The 20,509-nt window shown below is 35.2% G+C and overlaps 1 protein-coding gene across 1 annotated transcript in view; it reads left to right on the top strand.

Annotated features, from left to right (window-relative positions):
* Positions 1 to 1,969, top strand: part of LOC145683715 (uncharacterized) — a 198,235-nt gene extending 196,266 nt beyond the window's left edge. The window contains exon 2 of the mRNA XM_081755183.1: positions 885 to 1,969. The gene's annotated coding sequence lies outside the window, so the exon portion shown is untranslated. The remainder of the gene's footprint in view (positions 1 to 884) is intronic.
* Positions 1,970 to 20,509: the final 18,540 nt, after the last annotated feature.

Below are 20,509 nucleotides of genomic sequence, written 5' to 3'. Positions count from 1 at the left end.
CACCCTTCCTTCCACTTTTTCATTCCACCAATTAATCCATCATCATTCATTTATCTTAATCATAGTCTTCCTTAGTCCAAAGGGCATAATCGTGAGACGTTAAACTAAGATATTTCATTTCATTTTCATTTTACGTATAAGAGATAAAAGGACAGAAGAAATGCATTTTTCATTTTTCATTTATCATTTTTTTTCTGCTCTCTTCTTCAAGATAAAACAATTCAATAAATATTAATATTTGTGATGATTTTTGATCTTCACCAGCGAACCTGATTCCTGACTTTTGACCCCTCTACATTCTGGCCAAAATTCAAAGTGATCTATTAAAGCAGTACTTGAGATTTTTGTCTTCCTAACAGACAGGATAATACATAAAGGAGATTTGGTAATTCAACTACCTTAAAAATAATTCACAAGGACACGTGCACATTGCACGAAACCTGCAGAGCCCATTTGATTCTGAGCAAACTTGACATGGCATTGGATATTGGTTTTGTTAGTATGCATGTGAGATATTTTCGTGTAGAAGCTTTTTTTTTTTTTTTTTTTTTTGTAGTTCTTAGCCATCAAATTTGAGGTTTGTACTTATCAAATTTTCTTGAAAAAGATTTTAAAAAATATATCTAATTGCTATTAGGGGAGAAATATATGGAAATTCCTAAGTGTTGAGTTCAAGTAAAGCATGCAGTTAGAATATTTTGAAGATTTGCTAATGATAGATTTTCCTCCCTCCTTCAGGAAACTCATCCATACTGCGAAGGATGTTTTACATAGATGGGTTTAATAATTGTATTAGTTGCAATGTGATGATGAAATTTTACGTGAATATGTTTTGATCCCTTGGCTTCAAAATGGTAACATTTGTCGTTTCCTATTGTTCACAGGTAAACCACAATAGATGCTGAAGTAGACATCAGGACCCTACAACGGTTGGTAATGGAATTCTTGTCCAAAACCAGTGATGAATCAGCGACATCAACTCACAAGAAATTGCTTCTGGTTTATGGGGATCATTCATTGAACCGTGTCAGTATCTAACACTGGTTGCAGCACTTCAACAAACCTACACTTTCCAGATCAGGCCACAAAATTATGGTCTCCTTTCTCTTGAATCATTGCAACGTCATATTCATAGAGTTCTTGGAACATGGATCTATAATTAACAAGGGGCGTTATTGTTTATTATTTGGATAAGGTACAATGTGCTCACTTAAGCAAGAGACTGGAGCTGCTAGGTAAGGTAATCAAACTCCATCATATGAGAATATCAAGCCTCACACAACGATGATGGCACAGCAGCAAATCATGAAAATGGCCTGGAAATGTGTCCCTCAGCTTCCCTATAGTCTTCATTTGGTTTCTTCGGACTTCTCCCTGTTTGGTCATCTGAAAGCCCACCTGCGAGGAACGACATTCGACAGTGGAAAAACCCTCATTTCTTGGCTACATTGAGTTACATGGTCTTGTAGCCAAAGAATCAAAGTATGTTCACTTAAAATTTCATTACCATATTTCAATTAATAACAATTTTATAAGCATCTGTGCAAAACTTATTGAACGTTTCTTGTAGTTAAGAAGGTAGCAAGAGTGAATATTACTATACACCAAGGGCGCCGATTTCTCTGTAAATCTGGGAAGGGGGCATTCAAATGCAGGGGGCATATATATGAGGATTTTTAGGACGAATTGCATTCAAATTATGCTAAATATTGTATATTCATAAATACAATAGGGGGGCCCACAGAAGCTTTAGGGGCACCCGGGCCCCCAGAATCGGCGCCCTTGCTATTCTTCAAACAGTTTAACCTAAAATAAAAAATAAGTTTGGTTACAAAATGGCTGAACAGTTTTTTTAAAAAAGTTGAAAAGTTTGTTAACAAATAAAGCCAAGATTGAGCTGTCATTTTTAGTTTTTTTTCTTTTTTCTTTTCTTTTTCTTTTTTTTTTAAATCTCACCCTCCGTAAATTCGTTAATTTCTCTTCACACATGCGAATGACAGGAAGTTAACACTGTACCAAAAAAAAGAAATCGCACGTGTACTTTAAGATTTCCTCTGTTGAACATACGGTATCGTCTGATGCTGCACATGATCTACACGTGCAGACATTAACTTCATTTAACTAACATTAAAACTGTAATTTAACAAGAAATAATTACAAAGTGTGTGCTTTCATTTTCTTCTTTGTTTAGTTCATCAAACTTTTCTTAATCCTGCGTGACTAAACGTTTCTAGAAATTACGAATATGTTGAGAAGAGTTGATTGAAGATTAACATCTCTTCCTGTACCAGAACAGAATCTGTGCTTAAAGAAAGATCAAATCCACTATCCGGATTTATCTCAAAGAAGTGTCCCCATAAAAAGAAATTGAATCCGTAGGATTATAAAACGCGCAAACTACTGCTACAAAGAGATGAATGCATCTGAACTCTTATGGTGTGCTAAAGTATCCCCGATCAGAGTGCAAATTGGTGCTACATTTATTTATTTATTTTAATTTTTAGCTGCTTTACGATCGTGATAAAGTTGTAATTTAATCATTAGGTCATAATGGGCTTATTTTGACATATTTATACGAAGATGTTATTTTTGAAAGGGGAGTGTTTCCATTTTGCAAACTGGAGCACGTTCATTCTATGTACTCGTATATATAAATCTACCTTGATTGTTGATCAATAAACATAGAAAACAGCCCAAAAGTTTACTTACGAAAAGGATAGAATATTGCCAAATATTAGTGTTTCTTGATCAACAGTCAGGGGAGATATGTACACTCATGTCCAAAATTATTGTCGCATGTCTATAAATATGTTGTTGTAAAAATATAATTTGATAACATATTCGCCCGGTATTTCTTATAATGTTAGTATTTGTATAATCGACAAAGACATGTATGTGACAAATATCACGTCAAAAGAGCAGCAAATAAGAATATTAAACGAAAATAAAACTTTCTTGTCCATTTAGCAACATTTTATCTTACTCATCCTAATTTTCGTATTTATAATTCTTTTCTTATGAAATTTACTACAAATATACATTTCCCGATTATACACATAGTATCAGTCTTAAAAGTACTCTGCAAAATCATCATCAAATTATATTGTTACAAGGAGACAGTTATAGATATGCGACAATCATTTTGGACATGAGTGTACATTCAAATTTTAGACATGCGCCGGTTTGGAAAGTGAAAATGTCATCTTCTGAAAATAATTTCCTCATACATAGTTAGAGCTTCGAGACAAGACGAGAAATTTCTACACCTTCTAGCCACATCAACTCTTAAGAAAATGAAAAATAACAATGGAAGATCACATGAAGAAGAAAAAATAATAAAATGATAGACAAAGAAAGGTAAATAGACAAAAAAAAGTATTCTTCGGAAGTGTTTTGCATCTATTTTTCTTGTAGCCTTTCAATGACATCGAAGACATTACAGTTGCTGAAATTGGCTGACGGTGAAAATTGGTGTGGATCAAAGCAAAAGTGAATTTATTATAGAAACGCCCACCGTATATGTACGAACATGTACTCCAAACATTTGCTTACTTGTAGCATAGTCCAAACGACATGAATCTCCGAGCACGTTAGAGGAGAATGACATTCGATTGTCACACATGAACCAGACGATGCGTTCAAAAAGCACTACATACATGAACTTTTACGTACTCACAAAAGTAATACTTTATATACAGTATACCTTGCGTGTTCGTACGCGTCCATGGTTTCATCCCCTTTTCATCTAAATGTAACGTAATAAAAACGTTTATAACTTGCTGTGATCACCAAGTATGTTATCTTCTGTGTATGTCAAGATAAACCGATAACAAAAGGAAACACGAAATTCATATCAGTGTCGTTCGTCTGTATCAATCATTGCGAAATATCTTCATCTTATATCGCACACGAGTTCTCACTTTTTTTGGGGTGTCCAGCAGATGGTAAGCGAAGCGCTAAAATACTACCCACGCTATGGTTGAAAACATGAATGCGAACCGTTCACGAACTACTATCGAAACACACACTAAGAACTAGAAGAAGTATATATACGTGTGAACTCTCTGGTCAATTAACTTAGTCACCATTGGAAACAAAAGAACTTCGCCATTTCAAATCCTATTTTTGGTTCAAACAAACCGAATCACAACAGCTGTTAACCAGTCTCATTGTTGTTTATATTATTCAAATGGTTTCTCAAATATATTTACTTCGAACCTTCAATTATTTGCTATTAATTCAAATATTCGTCTTTTTTTTCATGAAAATTTGAACAGTTGTTGAATTTGAATAATTAATCTTCGAAGTTTTGTTTTATTTGAATGATTATACCAAAAATTAGTTTTTATTTGAATGTTTATTCCTAGAATGTTATAAAATAGAGGATCTGCCTATATGTATCTTCATCCTATTAAATCAATGAACTAAAAAAACAACCGAACATCGGCACGTTTGATTGGCTACTTTCGTTTTTGCCATCGTCTGATTGGCTACTTTCGTTTCCGCCATGATTGTTGGCTCAAACATTGCGATCTTATTATCCGGAGTGGGCAGAGTAGGGGTGGCGAAACTGTGACGTATGGCTTCAAGATTTTGTTGTAAGGGCAGATCCTCTATTTTTATAACATCCTTGATTTATTCAAACAAATATTATTTGATTTGAATAATGATTCGAAAATGATCCATAATTGTTATTTTTTCTCGAAAGCCATGTGAAATGAATCTTTTTATAAAGCATATATAAATATGATAAATTAATGTAAAAAAAATAAATAAAAAACAATTCTCTTCTTTTTTTTTAAAAAAAAAGTTTTATTTAATTTTTTAATTGAACAATTAGTTTTTCTATTATTTCGTTTTATTTAGTCTAACAATTAGTTTTTAAAGTTTATTCTAACAATTATTATTTTATTTGAATGTTTATTCCAAGGATATTATAGAATAGAGGATCTGGCCTTACAACAGTTGTTAGTCATAAATAAAATTATTACCAAAAGAAAATGGTGTGGGGCAGTGGATCATAGATCAAGTGGGTCAAGGTAGTAAATGGGTCAGTGGGACGTGGGTCCTACGGCAACCCACAACCCACCATGACCCACTCTGACCCAACAATCCACTTCGACTCACCGAGCCACTCTGCTCAGTACATTGTAGACAGCATCTTCTTAACACTGGTGAATTTGTCTACGTTTTACTTTCTTCATTTTTCATTTGTTTCTATTTACCTACCTGAGATGAGTATATCTAAATAAATAAAAACTGCAGGGACTTTTGGATATTAATGTTTGTAATTGTAATAATAGCAATAGGACTTAATACTTGGCTTTCGAGACACAGTCGATTTTTTTCCCCTTTACGTTGGGCTACTTTACCTTGATTTGAAACTTTTCCACTGAAAAGCATTTGTAATTCAATAAGGGAATAATTATATATGACAATTAAATTGAAATTCAAGGTAATAAAGCCTATGATAAACACTTCATCATTTTATATCGTAAAGGTCAGATCAATCGGTTGTTTGAGCGATTGATCATAGAAATTCAAACGCCAGTTAGTGATTACTTATTACAAGTGTAAACTCTTTAGTCGGTGGAAAGGAGGGCGTGGACTATGGGTCAGAGTTGATGACTTTAGGGTTTGGTGGGTGGTGGGTCATGGTGGATCATTGTTCAGAGTGGGTCACAGTACGTGGTGGCTCATGGTGGGTCGTAGGTCACGGTGGGTGGTGAATCAGTGAATCACAGGTGAAGTTTTCATTGACCTACGCCATCTCTGTACCGAACTTCAAAATCTTTTTCTATGCTATAAACCTAGGATCTCTGGACAAATGTTCAGCTTCCAATAAATGACTAACATACTCTAGTTCCTTATTATTTCATTTGAACCACTCAAGTTACCACTCAAGAATATGTAATGATCTTTTTCGAAGTGTCGAATTCGAACAAATACGGATGAACCTGAAGATTCAAACAGGTAAACATCTTTCTCGTTTTGCATGAAAAATAGGGATTGAGAAGGACAAAATCAACTAGGGTTGAACCTTGTAATGTTTTAAAATGCATCACATTTTGTTGGTTAGAAACTTTGTGTTCCGTAAACATTTACGTACTAGAGAAAGCTTTAAAGAACACATTTATTCCACTTTGCGTGGTTTTTATTCCCCCACTGAATTGCAAGAGAAATGAAAAAAGAGAACTGAATAAAGACACATGTTCCTTAATTTCCGCCTTGCTTACACATACACACACACACACACACACACACATATATATATATATATATATATATATATATATATATATATATATATATATATATATATATATATATATATATATATATATATATATATATATATATATATATATATATATAAAAGAAAGCCTAGCAGTTTCTTACATACGTATATATATATGTTTGTGTGTGTGTGTGTGTAGTATATACATGTGTATACAATACGAAACCACATAACCACCTCACTTCCACAGACCCAAAGGGGATGATTATGTATGAACAATTCACCCAGATGAAGTAAGGCCACTGCGGGAGGAAGCTCGTGTATAGCGCATGAGTTAAGCCACGTGTATAAGAGAGAGAGAGAGAGAAGAGAGAGAGGGAAAGAAAGGGAGGGAAAGAGAAAAAGAATCAGAATTAAAAATAAAACACTCACGAGAACTAGAAAAAGCGAAACAAGAAATCAAAAAGAGATAGAGGCAATTTTATCTCAAGCGACAGCACGTTATATAAGAGAATCTGCAGTAATTTGGATTTATAAAGTGCTAAAGGATATTTTTTGGGGTTAATTTCCTTAAAGTTAAAAACTTCAAAAGAAAACATATTTTGTGAGTTATTTTGAAAAGGAGTTACAAAAAATACTTAGCAAATATTTTCAAGCGAAATAATGTACTGAAAGGAACCAAAAATATGGTTAATAAAAGAGAGAAACTTTTTGAAACAATGCTTTTGTAAAATTACCTTTTTTTCTTGTGGGACTAAGAGTAAAAGTATTGGGTGCAATTTAATGCTTTAACCATCTAACAGTCTTCTGTATATTACATACATATATGTACGTTACATAAGTCAGCTATATGTTACATACGTCCATCTGTGTGTGAGATCCTCATTTATTCGGAACACTTATATGGAAAGTACGTATGAAATATACGCTTGCTATACGTTAAGTCCAAAAACTACATGATTTACACAAGTAACCTACGTTTTTATTTACACCACATACTTTTTTTTTTCTCAGTGTGATATAGAGTGATCATTATTGGCTTTCCCGGCAATTTTTTTATACTCACAGATGTACTGCTATTGTACACATTGGTTACTTGTTGTTAGTCAACCAGAGTTGTTTCTGTACACTGAAAAGCTAAGTCAAATATCACAAGAATTGATACAAGGATACTTGTCTTTCAGTATGTATCTGCAAATTGCTGTACATCACCGAAGATTATGTTATCGACAAAGCTAAACGGAAATGCTATTCTTTACATGGTCGCTATGTTTACCAGAGGACTTTTTGAGCCCATTGCTGTGCTTTATGATAAAGCGCACCAACTATGCTAATATAAGGAACAACATCTTTAGATATATTATTTTGACAATTCCAAGCAACAGTTGGAACTTGACAGTGGTTATGAAAGATCTTAGAATAATATTTCAATGAAAAATCTTAGAACAATAGTTCAATCTTAGAACTATCTTAGGATTTAGGATTTAGATTTCTGGGCTTTACACAATCCGGGGTAAGGGAAAGAAGAAAGGATTGGGGAAGGAAGGAAGCGGTCTGGGACCTATAAGTTAGGTACCATACCGGCATTTGCCTGGTGGGATTGAGGAAAACCCAGGAAAATCTCATTCAGGGTGGCTGGCCTGAAAAGGCGTGTTACACTTTTTTCACAGAGTGCCCTCACCGGGAATCGAACCCGGGACCGCTCGCACCGAAGGCGAGAGCGTTAGAGACTACCCTAGACGGGGACACTTAGAACTATCTTATAGAACTAGTGTTTCATTATTATTTTTTTCCAAGAAAGATGAATGAAGTTGCTATTAAAAGATGTTTATGCTAAATGTTATGATATTATTGAATAATGGAAAATATTATAAGTGACATATTAGAAAGAAACAGTTCCAATTCACGCAAATTTGAACAATATTTAAGCTTTTTACCAATGAAACAAGTGTTACTTTTTAATGGGGTCAGAGAGATATAAGTATATGTAAGAGTGAGTATAAGAGGTGATCAACTCCTAACAGGGGCGGATCCAGGACCAACTTCTGGGGGGAGGCGGTGGGTTGTCATGCTGCTACTTTTAAGGGCTCCAAACTTTGGGATGGGTTATATATATATATATATATATATATATATATATATATATATATATATATATATATATATATATATATATATATATATATATATATATATATATATATATATATATAATAAGAAAGTTCCCCCTTCTGGGAGGGGCGATTGCCCCCTGGATCCGCCCCTGACTCCTAAATTAGTCAGAAAGAGTGAAAGTCTGATGAAGACACAAATTAGTGTGTTGAAACTGTTACTTGTTGGTGTTTTATGCATTTATTATCATATAGTCATAGTCTTGGTCAGTGTGTTATTGTGCTTAGGAAGAACTAAGGAAAATATTAGTTGAAATGTTTCAGCTAAGTAGGAATTTAAAATACTGTATAAAATTCTTTACAATTCCTTGCAAGGCAGCACAGGAATAGGTGTAATGAGGCTACATCCATGGATTATTAAAAAAAAAAAAAAAAAAAACGCCGCTGTTTTATGGAGATCGTCAGTAGAATTTTCTGTTTGTACAGTCATGTCCAAATTTATTGTCGCATGTCTATAAATATGTTGCTGTAGGCATATAATTTGACAACGAATTCGTCCGGTATTTCTTATCATGAATAATCTGCAAAGACATGTATAGGGAAAATTTCATGTCAAAAGGGCAGTAAATAAGAATAATAAAACGAAAATAAAACTTTTCTTGTCCATTTAGCAACATTTTGTTTTTTACTCACTCTAATTTTCATATTTATAATTCTTTTCCTATAAAATTTATCACAAATATACGTACATTTCCCGATTATACACGTATAGTATCAGTATTAAAAGTACCCTGCAAAATCATTATCAAATTGTATTCTTACAAGAAGACAGTTATAGATATGCAACAATCATTTTGGACATGAGTGTACCTCCTCAAACTAACAGTTTCTGTGCCACTAGTAATCAGAACAAATGGATTCCATTTTGCATTAAATTAATATACCGGTAAACCCTTAGAGCTTGTAGGAAAATTATCCAGAAAGAAAAATAAATTCTTGACAACTGCCTTAACCCTTGCACTACCAACGAGGGGTACTTTGTGCCCACGAAAGAATGCTTTTTGTAATTATTCCTCTGATCGTTTGTTTAAAACTTTTTTAAAGAAAATGTTATTACTCAGCATGTTTAGCTAAAACGTATACGTTACGGCGGTGCAATTTCAACATTAGTGTGTGTCTCATAAGTTTACTATTTTAAGATGGTGGGCACAAAGTATCTACCGTTTGTAGGAGATGTGACTGAAATTTAGAAGTATCACTCCTAGATTGCAGTATAATAAATAGCTTGCTGTTAATCTTATCGTGTACTGTTCACTTAAGAGACCTCATCACTGCGAAATTAAAATACCGCTAATTTTACAGTAATTATGTGATATCTTCAAATAGATAAAAGATAATCGAAAAGTGGAACAAGACCTCTCTAGACAATATTATTCAGCGTGAGATACCGTTATCATGACTCTTTTATCTGCTTTCAATTTCCAGTCATTTAGAAAATTGGCATTAATTTTCGCGTTTCTAAATAACTGCAAAACTGAAAGCTACTAGATGACTCGTGATAACGGTACCTCATGCAAAATAGCATCGTCTAGGGAGGTATTGATCCACTTTTCGATTATCTTTTATCTATTTGAAGATATCACATAATTACTGTAAAATTAACGGTATTTTAATTTCGCAGTGATAGGGACTCTTAAGTTACCGTAGAGTTCTGTGAAGAGTTCCTAATTTGTTTCTTTTGCGAGATATAGTTAATCTTAACAGATAGGTACAAAATACCTCCCCCAGGAACTTATCCTAGGGGGGGGGCGATTGCTCCACCAGAAGAGGAAATTTTCTTATTTTGTATATAAATAAAACCCATCCCAGCGTTTGGAGCTCTTAAAAAAGTAGCTCTAAGTAGCAGTATTACAACCCACCGTCCTCCCTAGAAGTTCGTCCTTGATCCGCCCCCCGTACCTCCCCCTTCGGTAGTAAGCGTTACAAAAAATACCTAGGTAATGAAAAGAGTTAAAGCTTCTTGCAAGTTATCTTGCAAAATGGTATTTTCAGAAGATGAATGGATTTTGCAATAATAATAATAATAATAATAATAATAATAATAATAATAATAATAATAATAATAATAATAATAATAATAAAATGAAATGAAATCTGAGTTTTACGTCCCACGATTATGCCGGTTAGGCTAATGGAGACGGTAATAATGAGTGATGAATGAAATGGTGGAATGAAGAAAGTGGGAGGAAACGGGAGAACTCCGAGAAAACCCACGCACACGGTGTTTGCCCACCACAAAGTTCACTTGGCGGGGGCTGGGATCGAACCCGGGACCCCAAGCACCAGAGGTGAACGCTCTACCACTGAGCCACCGCGGCCCCATTAATAATAATAATAATAATAATAATAATAATAATAATAATAATAATAATAATAATAATAATAATAATAATAATAATAATAATAATAATAATAATAATAATAATAATAATGAAATGCAGTCTTATAAATGGTAAAATTTGTCGTCGTTAGATAGACAGGATATCGTTAAGTAAACACACACATAAATGTGGTGTGTGTGTTGTTTCACATGTATATTGAGGTGGTTGTTTTTACGCACTCGAAACGTGCCAAAACAAAAAGAGGTTTGTGGAAGTAGAGTACTTATAAAAAAGGAAACATAGATCGGAAATGAAAGGACGATAACCTGAGAACTAATCAACGCTGTTTGAACTTTCAAGCGCTGCTGCTTACAATGGTTTCAGAGTCGCCCGTAAATCAAATTTTTATGGAAATGGAACCGAGACGAGAGCGTTTTGACTTTCTCACTTCTTTTATTAGATCATGATTTTTTCTTTGCTTTTTTTAAAAGAAGTTTATTTCTTTCTCACTACCTAGACACATCTGTGTACATGCAGAAAAAGGTTAAAGTTGAAAGGCTTACCACTTCTATTACTTACAGATCAGGCAGTTTCAAAGTAACTTTATATTTGACTTCTAGTATCCTAGTTGATATGTGACCAGACATACTTACCGGTAGGAGGGTAACATATAGCTCAGGATAAGTGAGTAAGTATATTCAAGAATAAAGATGTAACGATTAGGCAGATTCAAAGTAATTGTTTGGCACCTATTATCCTAGTTGATATGTAGCCAGACATACTCACCGGCAAGAGAGCAACATATAGCTTAGGATAAGTGAGTGAATATATTCAAGAATAATGATTTAACGATCAGGCAGATTCAAAGTAACGTTATATTTTATACCTATTATCCTAGTTGATATGTGACCAGACATACTTACCGGTAGGAGGGCAACATATAGCTCAGGATACGTGAATAAGCCTGTATCCGAGAACAAAGATATGGATGGCTATTTATTTATAGTATTTCAGCTATAGCTGGAAGGTTATTAATAATGCCGAAGCATCTATCTACCATCTGGGTGGACCGCATTCGATTCTCGGTCCGGTCGGCTATTTTTTTCGTTATACCCTCGTTCGAATATGGTTTTTATTTAAAATGGTTATCTAGGACAACTTGAGGGCGAAGCGTGGTGGTGACTTTCACCTCCATGAGTATCGAACTGAAGAAAGTTCGAAAGCTCAAACCTATACCTTCACATACCGACCTTTTTACCTTCATGGTCTGTCCCGGAAGACGAGCGATCTTTAATTCACAAGTAGGATTCGCCCAGAGTCTCTAATAAAAATATCATTCAATCATTTGTCTGATGAGACTGAGGAAAATACTAGAAAAGTTACGTAATTCAGCAGAAGCATCCAAACACCAAACCTCCTGATTTCGAACATTAATCATATCTATGTCTGTTCTTTACGAAATTATACTAAATTCCCACTCCTAGCCACGAAGTTCAATGACCTGCCAGATAGTGCACGTTCAACCAGACGATATGTGGTCAGCACATCAATTCCCAATATGATACTATTATTTGTGCCTTTCAAGGTCAGAAACTTTCTTTTTGGTCTACAATGCCCCGTCAACATTGCAAATATGCAACCACACTGGGAATTCAAACATCATCAAATCCACACCCACTATTTATTGGATTACAAGTCAGCACTGTTTTTAATTTATTAATTTAATTTCCCATTTAGTCAGTTGCAAGCTTCTTGACAGCTATAGTAACTAAGGACCACTCCGGGTAGTGAGTTCCTTATCCGAGTACTCAGCGAATACGAATAGCATTTCAAGAATAATTCTTGTTTGCAATCTGAAATGTTTCAAGGTCATTGGGTTTGGTAAATATGGACCTAGGCTCGAATTCCAGAAGGGGCATAATTAAGGAATTTGGGTTACCAAACTCTTTTATATACATGTTTACTTTGTCTGTCCAGGAGGCAAAAAATGTGTGTCCGTTTACCCGACAAACAAATAAAATGTCCAAAGCTACTTGATAGATCACCATAAACTTTGGTCGAGACACAGAGGATCCAACGTTAGGGATAGATTTTGTTGATTAGGGGGAGGGGGCGATCTATTCACCGAAAGTGACAGAAATCAACCATTTCCGGTTTTAAAGTTGATCACTATAGAGCAAAAACGGTAAAATAGATAGCGAGAAGCTGTTTCCTGAAATCTATTAAGTGTCTCAAGAAGACATCCCTAACTCTACTAAAAATAGAAGTAGGTCTAATAGAAAAGCCACTACAACTTCCGGTTTCAATATTCATCTACATACGTAGAACAAACACAACCAAATACTGAGAAGTGATTTTTAACCGATTTTGCGTTCTAAAAGTAGGTATCATCTTCTCTCTTCACTCCTTATTCAAACCGGAAGTGGCAAAATAAACCACTTCCGGTTTTAACATTGATTGCTGTAGTCATCACCGCAATAGATAGCGAGAAACGGCTTTCTTGCAATCAATTAACCTTCGCAATAACACGTTTTATCTCCATCCTTTACTCTCTACTAAAACCGGAATTGATAGAAATTCCCTACAACTTCCGGTTTCAATATTCATCTTCGTAGAACAAAAATGATAAAAGACATCGAAAAGAGTTTTTTTTTTTTTAATCGATTTAGCGTACTACTAAGAATAAGTAACATTTCTCTTAACTATCTATTTAAATCAGAAGTGGGAGAAATCAACCAATTCCGGTTTTTATATTGATCGTTATAGAGTAAATGTGGATCAGCTGCACCCACTGTGGGGCCGCCTATGAACCAACCATATACTACCAACGAACGTAATACGAAGTTATTTTTCTAGTAATACGTATAATCCTGATAAGATGTTAAACCAACTCCCTACATGTACCATTTACAAATTGTATTAATCTTCCATTTGCATATTTTAAAATGTCTTGCTTCGTCCAACTTTCGTTTAAAAAAAAAAAAGACCGGGTAACCCTAGTAGTATTGAATAAATGTTATGCTATACCCAAATAGATGTTAAGTAATTATTAAGTGCTGCCACCTATATTTTCAGAAAGAATAATAAAACTAGATTTGTTTTTATAACAAAAGAAGGAGTAAATACGAAGTATAAAGTTAAATCAATCATTTTATCTCCTAAACAAGTAAAGCTTTATTAGCAAAATGTAAAACTGTATATCGAGTTACAATGTTTTTTCGGTGGGGTGTCCGGACCCAGTAGACACTCCCTGAATTATCTAATGAACTAATTCTTGTGTGCAGCTTTTTGAAGCTATAAAGAACTTTCTTTCGTTATTTTGTAACAAAAATAAATAAATAAAATTTGACAGATATCCTTTCCTTCAGCAGTAGCCACTGCTTACATTGTGGATGTTCTTTAGCATGTACTACATTGCCTGTCTGCCTGAATGTTTTACTCAATAATAGGTTACATCTACTTCTTTTTAAGTTTTACGTCTCGTGATTATGCCGGCTAGGCTAAAGGAGATGGTGGTGATTAGAAATCGATGAAAATGGCGGAATGAAGAAGGTGGGAGGAAACGGGAGAACGCCGAGAAAATCCACGCACATGGTGTTTGTCCACCACAAACAGTGCGAGCTGGGATCAAAGCAAGGACCTTATGCACCAGAGGTGACCGCTCTACCATAATAGTTTCTAGTCCATTTACGTGAACACAATAAGCTCTGCCAATTTCTCACTGCAGCTAATTTCTAACTCTGTGTATCATGAAATTTAATCAACCCGAAGTTAGCATTGCTATTATGAATTACAAAGCGAAATAAAATAACACATTTTGTGTCCTATAGGCTTGAACAGACGGGGAGAGGATACATGTTGGATCAGTGGTAGAGGGTTATTGTTGGTGCGTAGGGTCCATGATTCGATCCCCGACCAGGTAAGTTTGTGGCGGACAATATTGTCCGTGTATTTTCTCAGGGTACTCCCGTTAGCTCCCACATTCTCATTCCACCAATATTTCCCTAATTAATCACTTGCCGCAATCATCTGTGTTCCTTAGCCTAACGGTCACATTACTAGGATCGAACCTCTGTAGCTCCGCCTTTTCCCACCACATCATGAATTTCGATTGTAGCTGTGATTTGGTAGTATTAATTTCTCTTCCCAAAACATGGTATGTTTTGAAAAATCCTGTACATATTTGAGGCGGAAGTTTCTTTTTTTTAATGTATTTTCAAACGCTATCAACCATAAACGGAAGTCTATTATCTAAGATTCCACAAAAATTCCTACCATTTCAGTTAGTTATCTTCCGTCTCTAGGTTTAACAATGTCCTTCTTAAAGCTTTATTCAACTTTGGATTTGTTCTTACTAAACTATTCTGCTGAGTACAATACACTTTTCAAATTCCCAACTAGTCAAGAGCTTGAAGGAATACCCAAATCAATCAACAGTTTTCACGCACGACGTTCGTTCGGGGTTGGTTTCTTCTGGTTCTTTCTGAATCTCTCAGAAAGGAGACTTCACTTTACAACAGCATCGGTAAGACCTAAAGAAGGAAAGCCGAGAAAAGCTATCTCTACCCCACAAAACTTCTTTTCTTTATTTCTTTGAAGAAGTAACTATGGTTCCTCTTATATTTTCAAAGAAGAACCAGGTTTTCTTCTTATGTAGCTGATGTACCTGGCTGGTACTTCAAACAAATAGTTGTTTGCGCTGCCTTCTCTTCAAAAGAGAACCTTCTTTCTTGAGCAGAGCGCATGACTCATCTATTCTGTGTGAATATTTTCAGCGATTCAAACTCTTTTGAATCAGGTCATACGGTTTCTTCAATTCAATAGGTGTGTGCCAAGAAGACTGTAACTATCAAGGAAACAAAACATTACTTGTATTCTATAGGACAGCAGACACGATGAAAAATGATGATGAAATGTGCTTTGAATTTTTCTTCTCAAAGTTGTACCTATAAAAATCCAGCAGAAGTATGGTTGACCTTATTCTCGTTGTGGTTGGAATATTTATGATTCGACTCTTCATACATCAGATGGGCTTAAACTTGTGAGCCAGCGCTCGCGAATTTAGGCTCGGGGTTAATAACTAAGCGGAGCGCAAATGTGCCTGAGCTCTATTGAAGGAAGCGAATCCGAACGCGTTAATGAGCGTAATCCCTCTGAAGTTAGTGAGCGTGACTCCAATTGAGTGTGCGCAAGCGCTATTTAGGTCAGCGCACAGATGGCATGGGTCAATGAAAACTTGGCCCATGACCCACTCCGACCCGCCACCCATAATGATCCCTCACCAAAACCCATCATCATCAACTCTGACCCATGATCCACGCCCTCCTCTGAACTGAATAAAGAGTTTACTTGTAATAAAACAAGGCTGTGAAATTATCACTAATCGGAGTTTGAATTTTACGACATAAAATGGTAAAGTGTTTGTCATGGGCAAATTTACGATGAATTTCAATTTAATTATCATATACAATTATTTCCTTGTTGAATTACAAATGCTTTTCAGTGGAATTCTCAAATCAAGGTAAAGTAGGCGAACGTAAAGGAAAAAAAATTGACTGTGTCTCGAAAGCCAAGTAGTAAGTCCTATTGCTATTATTACATCACAATTACCAATATCCAAAAGTGCCTGAAGTTCTTTTTACACTTAGATATAATCAACTCAAGTAAGTAAATAGAAACAAATGGAAAGGGAAGAAAAATGGAGACCTTGAAAGCAAAACGTAGACATATTCACAAGTGTTCAGAAGATGCTGTCTTATCCAATACACTGAGCAGTGTGCATCGGTGATCAGAATGGGTCACTGGGTCAGAGTGGGTCTCGAAACAGTGGATCATGTCCTGTTGACCCACGACCCACTGACCCACTCACAAATCTTGACTCACTTGACCCACTAGACCTACTGGCCCACTCCATCTCCGGATCAGCGAGCTCCCCTAAGGATAGTGAGCCTGAGCTCAAATGAACGCGAGTCTCAACAAAATAAATGAGCACGAGACCCATTCACGAATATGAGCTCGATCTTGAACGAGCCTAATACAAGATGATCATGTATGGAACGCACTCAAACTATCGTCATGTTTGACGTTCAATCGTCAGTAAAACGAGTGTATTTACTTCAAACTTTTTATCGTCAGTAACAATAGAAATGATATATAAATTTTATTGCATTTGCTTTGACAATGAAAGAGGATATTTGTCTGCAAGTCACCGAAATTACAATTAACATGGATTAATTTGCCAAGAAGTTCCTCATGTTTTACCCAGACATGAAAATCCTCCCTCCACCCTGCATTTTTGAAGATAAAGCTTTAGCGTGTAGGCGATGAATATAGTCTCCCCATAAAGCATTATATTTGCCCCCGAAATCTAGGAGACTCAACAAACACTGCCCCTAAGTAAGAGAACTAGAGTATAATATTTTATTGATGAGTTTATGTGTCTGTCTTTTTCTTTAAGCAATCTATTGTGCGGTTAACGAAAGCTGACGTCTGGCAGTCGGAAAGACTATGTGGCGCGTTGGAGGCGTATTTGCAAACGCTTTGTAATATTAGAGACAATAGCTCTGATGACAAAGTTAGAACGTTAACAGGTCATAATTCTGTAATCCGATAGCAACAACGCGGTCAGTGATCTTGATTATCTAGAAACAGCGAGAATAAATTCTGCAGTGATAGGCAGTGTTCCTCGTTTTATTTACAGCACCTGCAGCTATCTACCAGATTTAAGCTTTCTTTAATCTCACAATAATTCCTATCAGAAGAATTATTTCATCATTTACAGCTTTCACAGCTGGTTCAGTGGGTAGTGTGTGGCTTTTTATACACGTGGTACCGGGTTCGATTCCCAGTGGAAAAGAATCGAACACATTACAGTAGTTAGGATTCTACCGTAATCGTAATTTATTTTAGAACATGAAGGGCGTTTAGGCAAATCCGTGGGGGGTTTTGATCTTGTAAGTATGTCTTGAACTGATTTTGTGTTTGTCAACCTCAAAGTGCGGCTTTCTTCTTCTTCCAAGGTGTCACTTCAAAAAATAACTTTAAGCACGGAACAATTTCATAAGTCGGTCATTATGAAACCAACAGAATAGAAACAGCTCATTAGTGACTGAGGTTGCTGATCAATAGTGGTAAGTTTGATTAATAGTGGTAAGTTGGCCGCTTATGTCGGACTATGCGATATTTAGATATATCGATCGACCGATATTTTCAAACATCTAAATAGATTTTTCTGATCAATATTTTTAGTTTTAGATATTTTGATATATTTCGATATATCGAAGGAGTTTCAAATATTTCGATATATGGAAAAAGTTAGAATATTTTTCGATATTTGGATGTTTCAATATATTGATCAAGTTTCGATATTTCAATATATCGGACAAGTTTCGATATTTCGATGCTTCAATATGTCGATCAAATTTCGATATTTTTACGATATCGATTTTCGATGTTCAAATCCGGACATTGCACAGACCTACGTTCAAGTTGTTCGACTGTTCGTTGTTGAATTAACGGTGGTCAACATAAAATCGACAATAATTGTAACTAAAATATCATAAATTTGACCACTTTTTTTTTAACTTGACCGGTATAAAGTTGACCACGTACGTATTTTGACAATCAGTGTCTTCCTGTATAGAGTCACTGGAGGGGATTTCACTTTTTTTTTTTTTTTTTTTAGATTTTCTGTTATTATAGCCAGTACAAGAGAACATGTGCAAAGAAAAATACGCCAAATGAAAAATATGTCTTTTAATATTATTGCCTGAAAGTTACAGAATTGTATGTGCTCTAACACGTGAGTTATTCACTAAATTACACAAGCGGTTGAAACTGAGCAAACCACCCCAGCATGTGGGGAGATGCCCACATGATGGGGGTTAAATGCCAACTATACTTCACAGAGATATGACAATTTATGAAAGCATAATTAAGTACCACTACTATGTTCAAAAGACATAAAATTATTCACAGACACTTTGAGGCTAACATTATAGTTATAGTCTCTAACCTATGTTAATAACAAAATGTCACTTGAAAGTCAACATTTTGAAAAATTAGGTGACCTTTCAAAATTATTACTGACTATACTATAATAGATATTTCACATATATACATCACATGTCACTATTACTTTGTTTTTGGAAATAAAATTACATTTTGGACACATGTGGAAGCAATACAATTGCACGTTTCATATAACCACATCTTACAACAAACACATTGTATCCAGTCACGTTTGGGATCTTTCTTATCATAGAAGTATCCACCATAAATTGCACAGTAATTGTCTTCATCCGTATCACACATCACATCGAAGATCAAGTCATCAGAGACTTCACTTGGAGCCTTCCTTATTGCCAGGTCTTACGTTGGTGGACATATCCCCCGACTGGGCATCCCCCCCCCTCCAGTGAACCTATTTTAAATGATTAGCGCTGTCTGTGAAAGTGATGCACTATCAAATCCTGTTGAGATATGTTGCACACGAGAACAGAAATTTCTCGTCTAGAAAACGAGACAAAAAGTATCTTTCTAAACTCGAGACGAGACCAGAAACATGACAATGCTCGTGTCGTTTTCGAGACGAGATGATAAACTTCACCCAAGTCTTAGATCTCTAACACTAATCTAGTGTTACATGACTCATAGTATAAAAACTATAAATTGATAAAGTAATTGTACGAACACAATGAAGATCATTTTATCAACGTTTTAAGATATGCAAGTTATTACAGTGTATTCCAATAATAAATATAATTTAAATGTTGTTATATCGTACTCTACTTGGACCTCCCGTGACAAGGAAGGATTTTAATAGCTTCTAGATGAAATTAAGAGAAAAATCATGGTGTAAATTTTGTACATAATTTTACAAAATGATACGATAAATATCGAGGCCAGATTTAAAAAAAAAAAAAAAAAGCTTTTCAAGATTCGAGAGAAGACGGAACTTACAAGGAAACGGAAGTCACCACCTTTTACCATTATCATCAATCTCATAATCATCGTCTTTGCCTCTGTGCATAGTCGAGGGTCGTTAAATCAGTAAATAAATCAAGTTTCGTGACGTTCTTAATTCTATCCCATTCCGTACATTTAGAATGAACACATGAAACATTTGACGAGTATCTGACTACTATCCCTTTCATAAAGATAGGCCCCTGACTTCGCGGTGCTGCCGTGACGTCCAGTCAAAACTTATATTGCATTGTCGTACCTCGTTGGAATTGCTGGAATGTTGTCTTTTTAATACTTAAGATATAAAAATTTTCTTTGTACAATGTAGTGAGAAAAAAATAAAAATTAATGAAAAAGTGCGTATTTTTTCGTACTTTTTTGGTAGATCAATGTTTATAGAGCTATATCTCAGAAAAGAGATCACGTGAAATAATTTCCTGTGTACAATATGTAGATGCATCCATTAACTGTAAGTTGTGAAAAGTTCAATTTTCATCACTTGATATTTTTTGTGTAATTAAAACAAATGTGCGAAGCTCTGATCTCCTTTACCATGGTAGGTAGAGAAACGTACAAAATACTGTTCGAAAATTTGGAAGTCTAGTGTTCCAAATATTTGGAACTATTAACAAAAAAGGGTTTAGTTGGTAGAGTATTTATTTTTTAAAAAAATATGTTTACTTCAACATGTTCTCTGCGTTAAGCGGTGAGCCATGTTGCAACCCAATCTTTAAATTCCCCGCGCTTATATGAAGAAACAGCATACAGTAAATGGAAGTGCGGCAACGCTGTCGTGCAGTGTTGTCGCGTTCAGG

Source organism: Thermobia domestica, chromosome 1, assembly GCF_964235325.1.
Source record: "Thermobia domestica chromosome 1, izTheDome1.hap1.1, whole genome shotgun sequence".
NCBI classification, from domain to species: domain Eukaryota; kingdom Metazoa; phylum Arthropoda; class Insecta; order Zygentoma; family Lepismatidae; genus Thermobia; species Thermobia domestica.
Note: the sequence above shows the minus strand (reverse complement) of the source record. Positions and strands in the feature narration are given on the sequence as shown.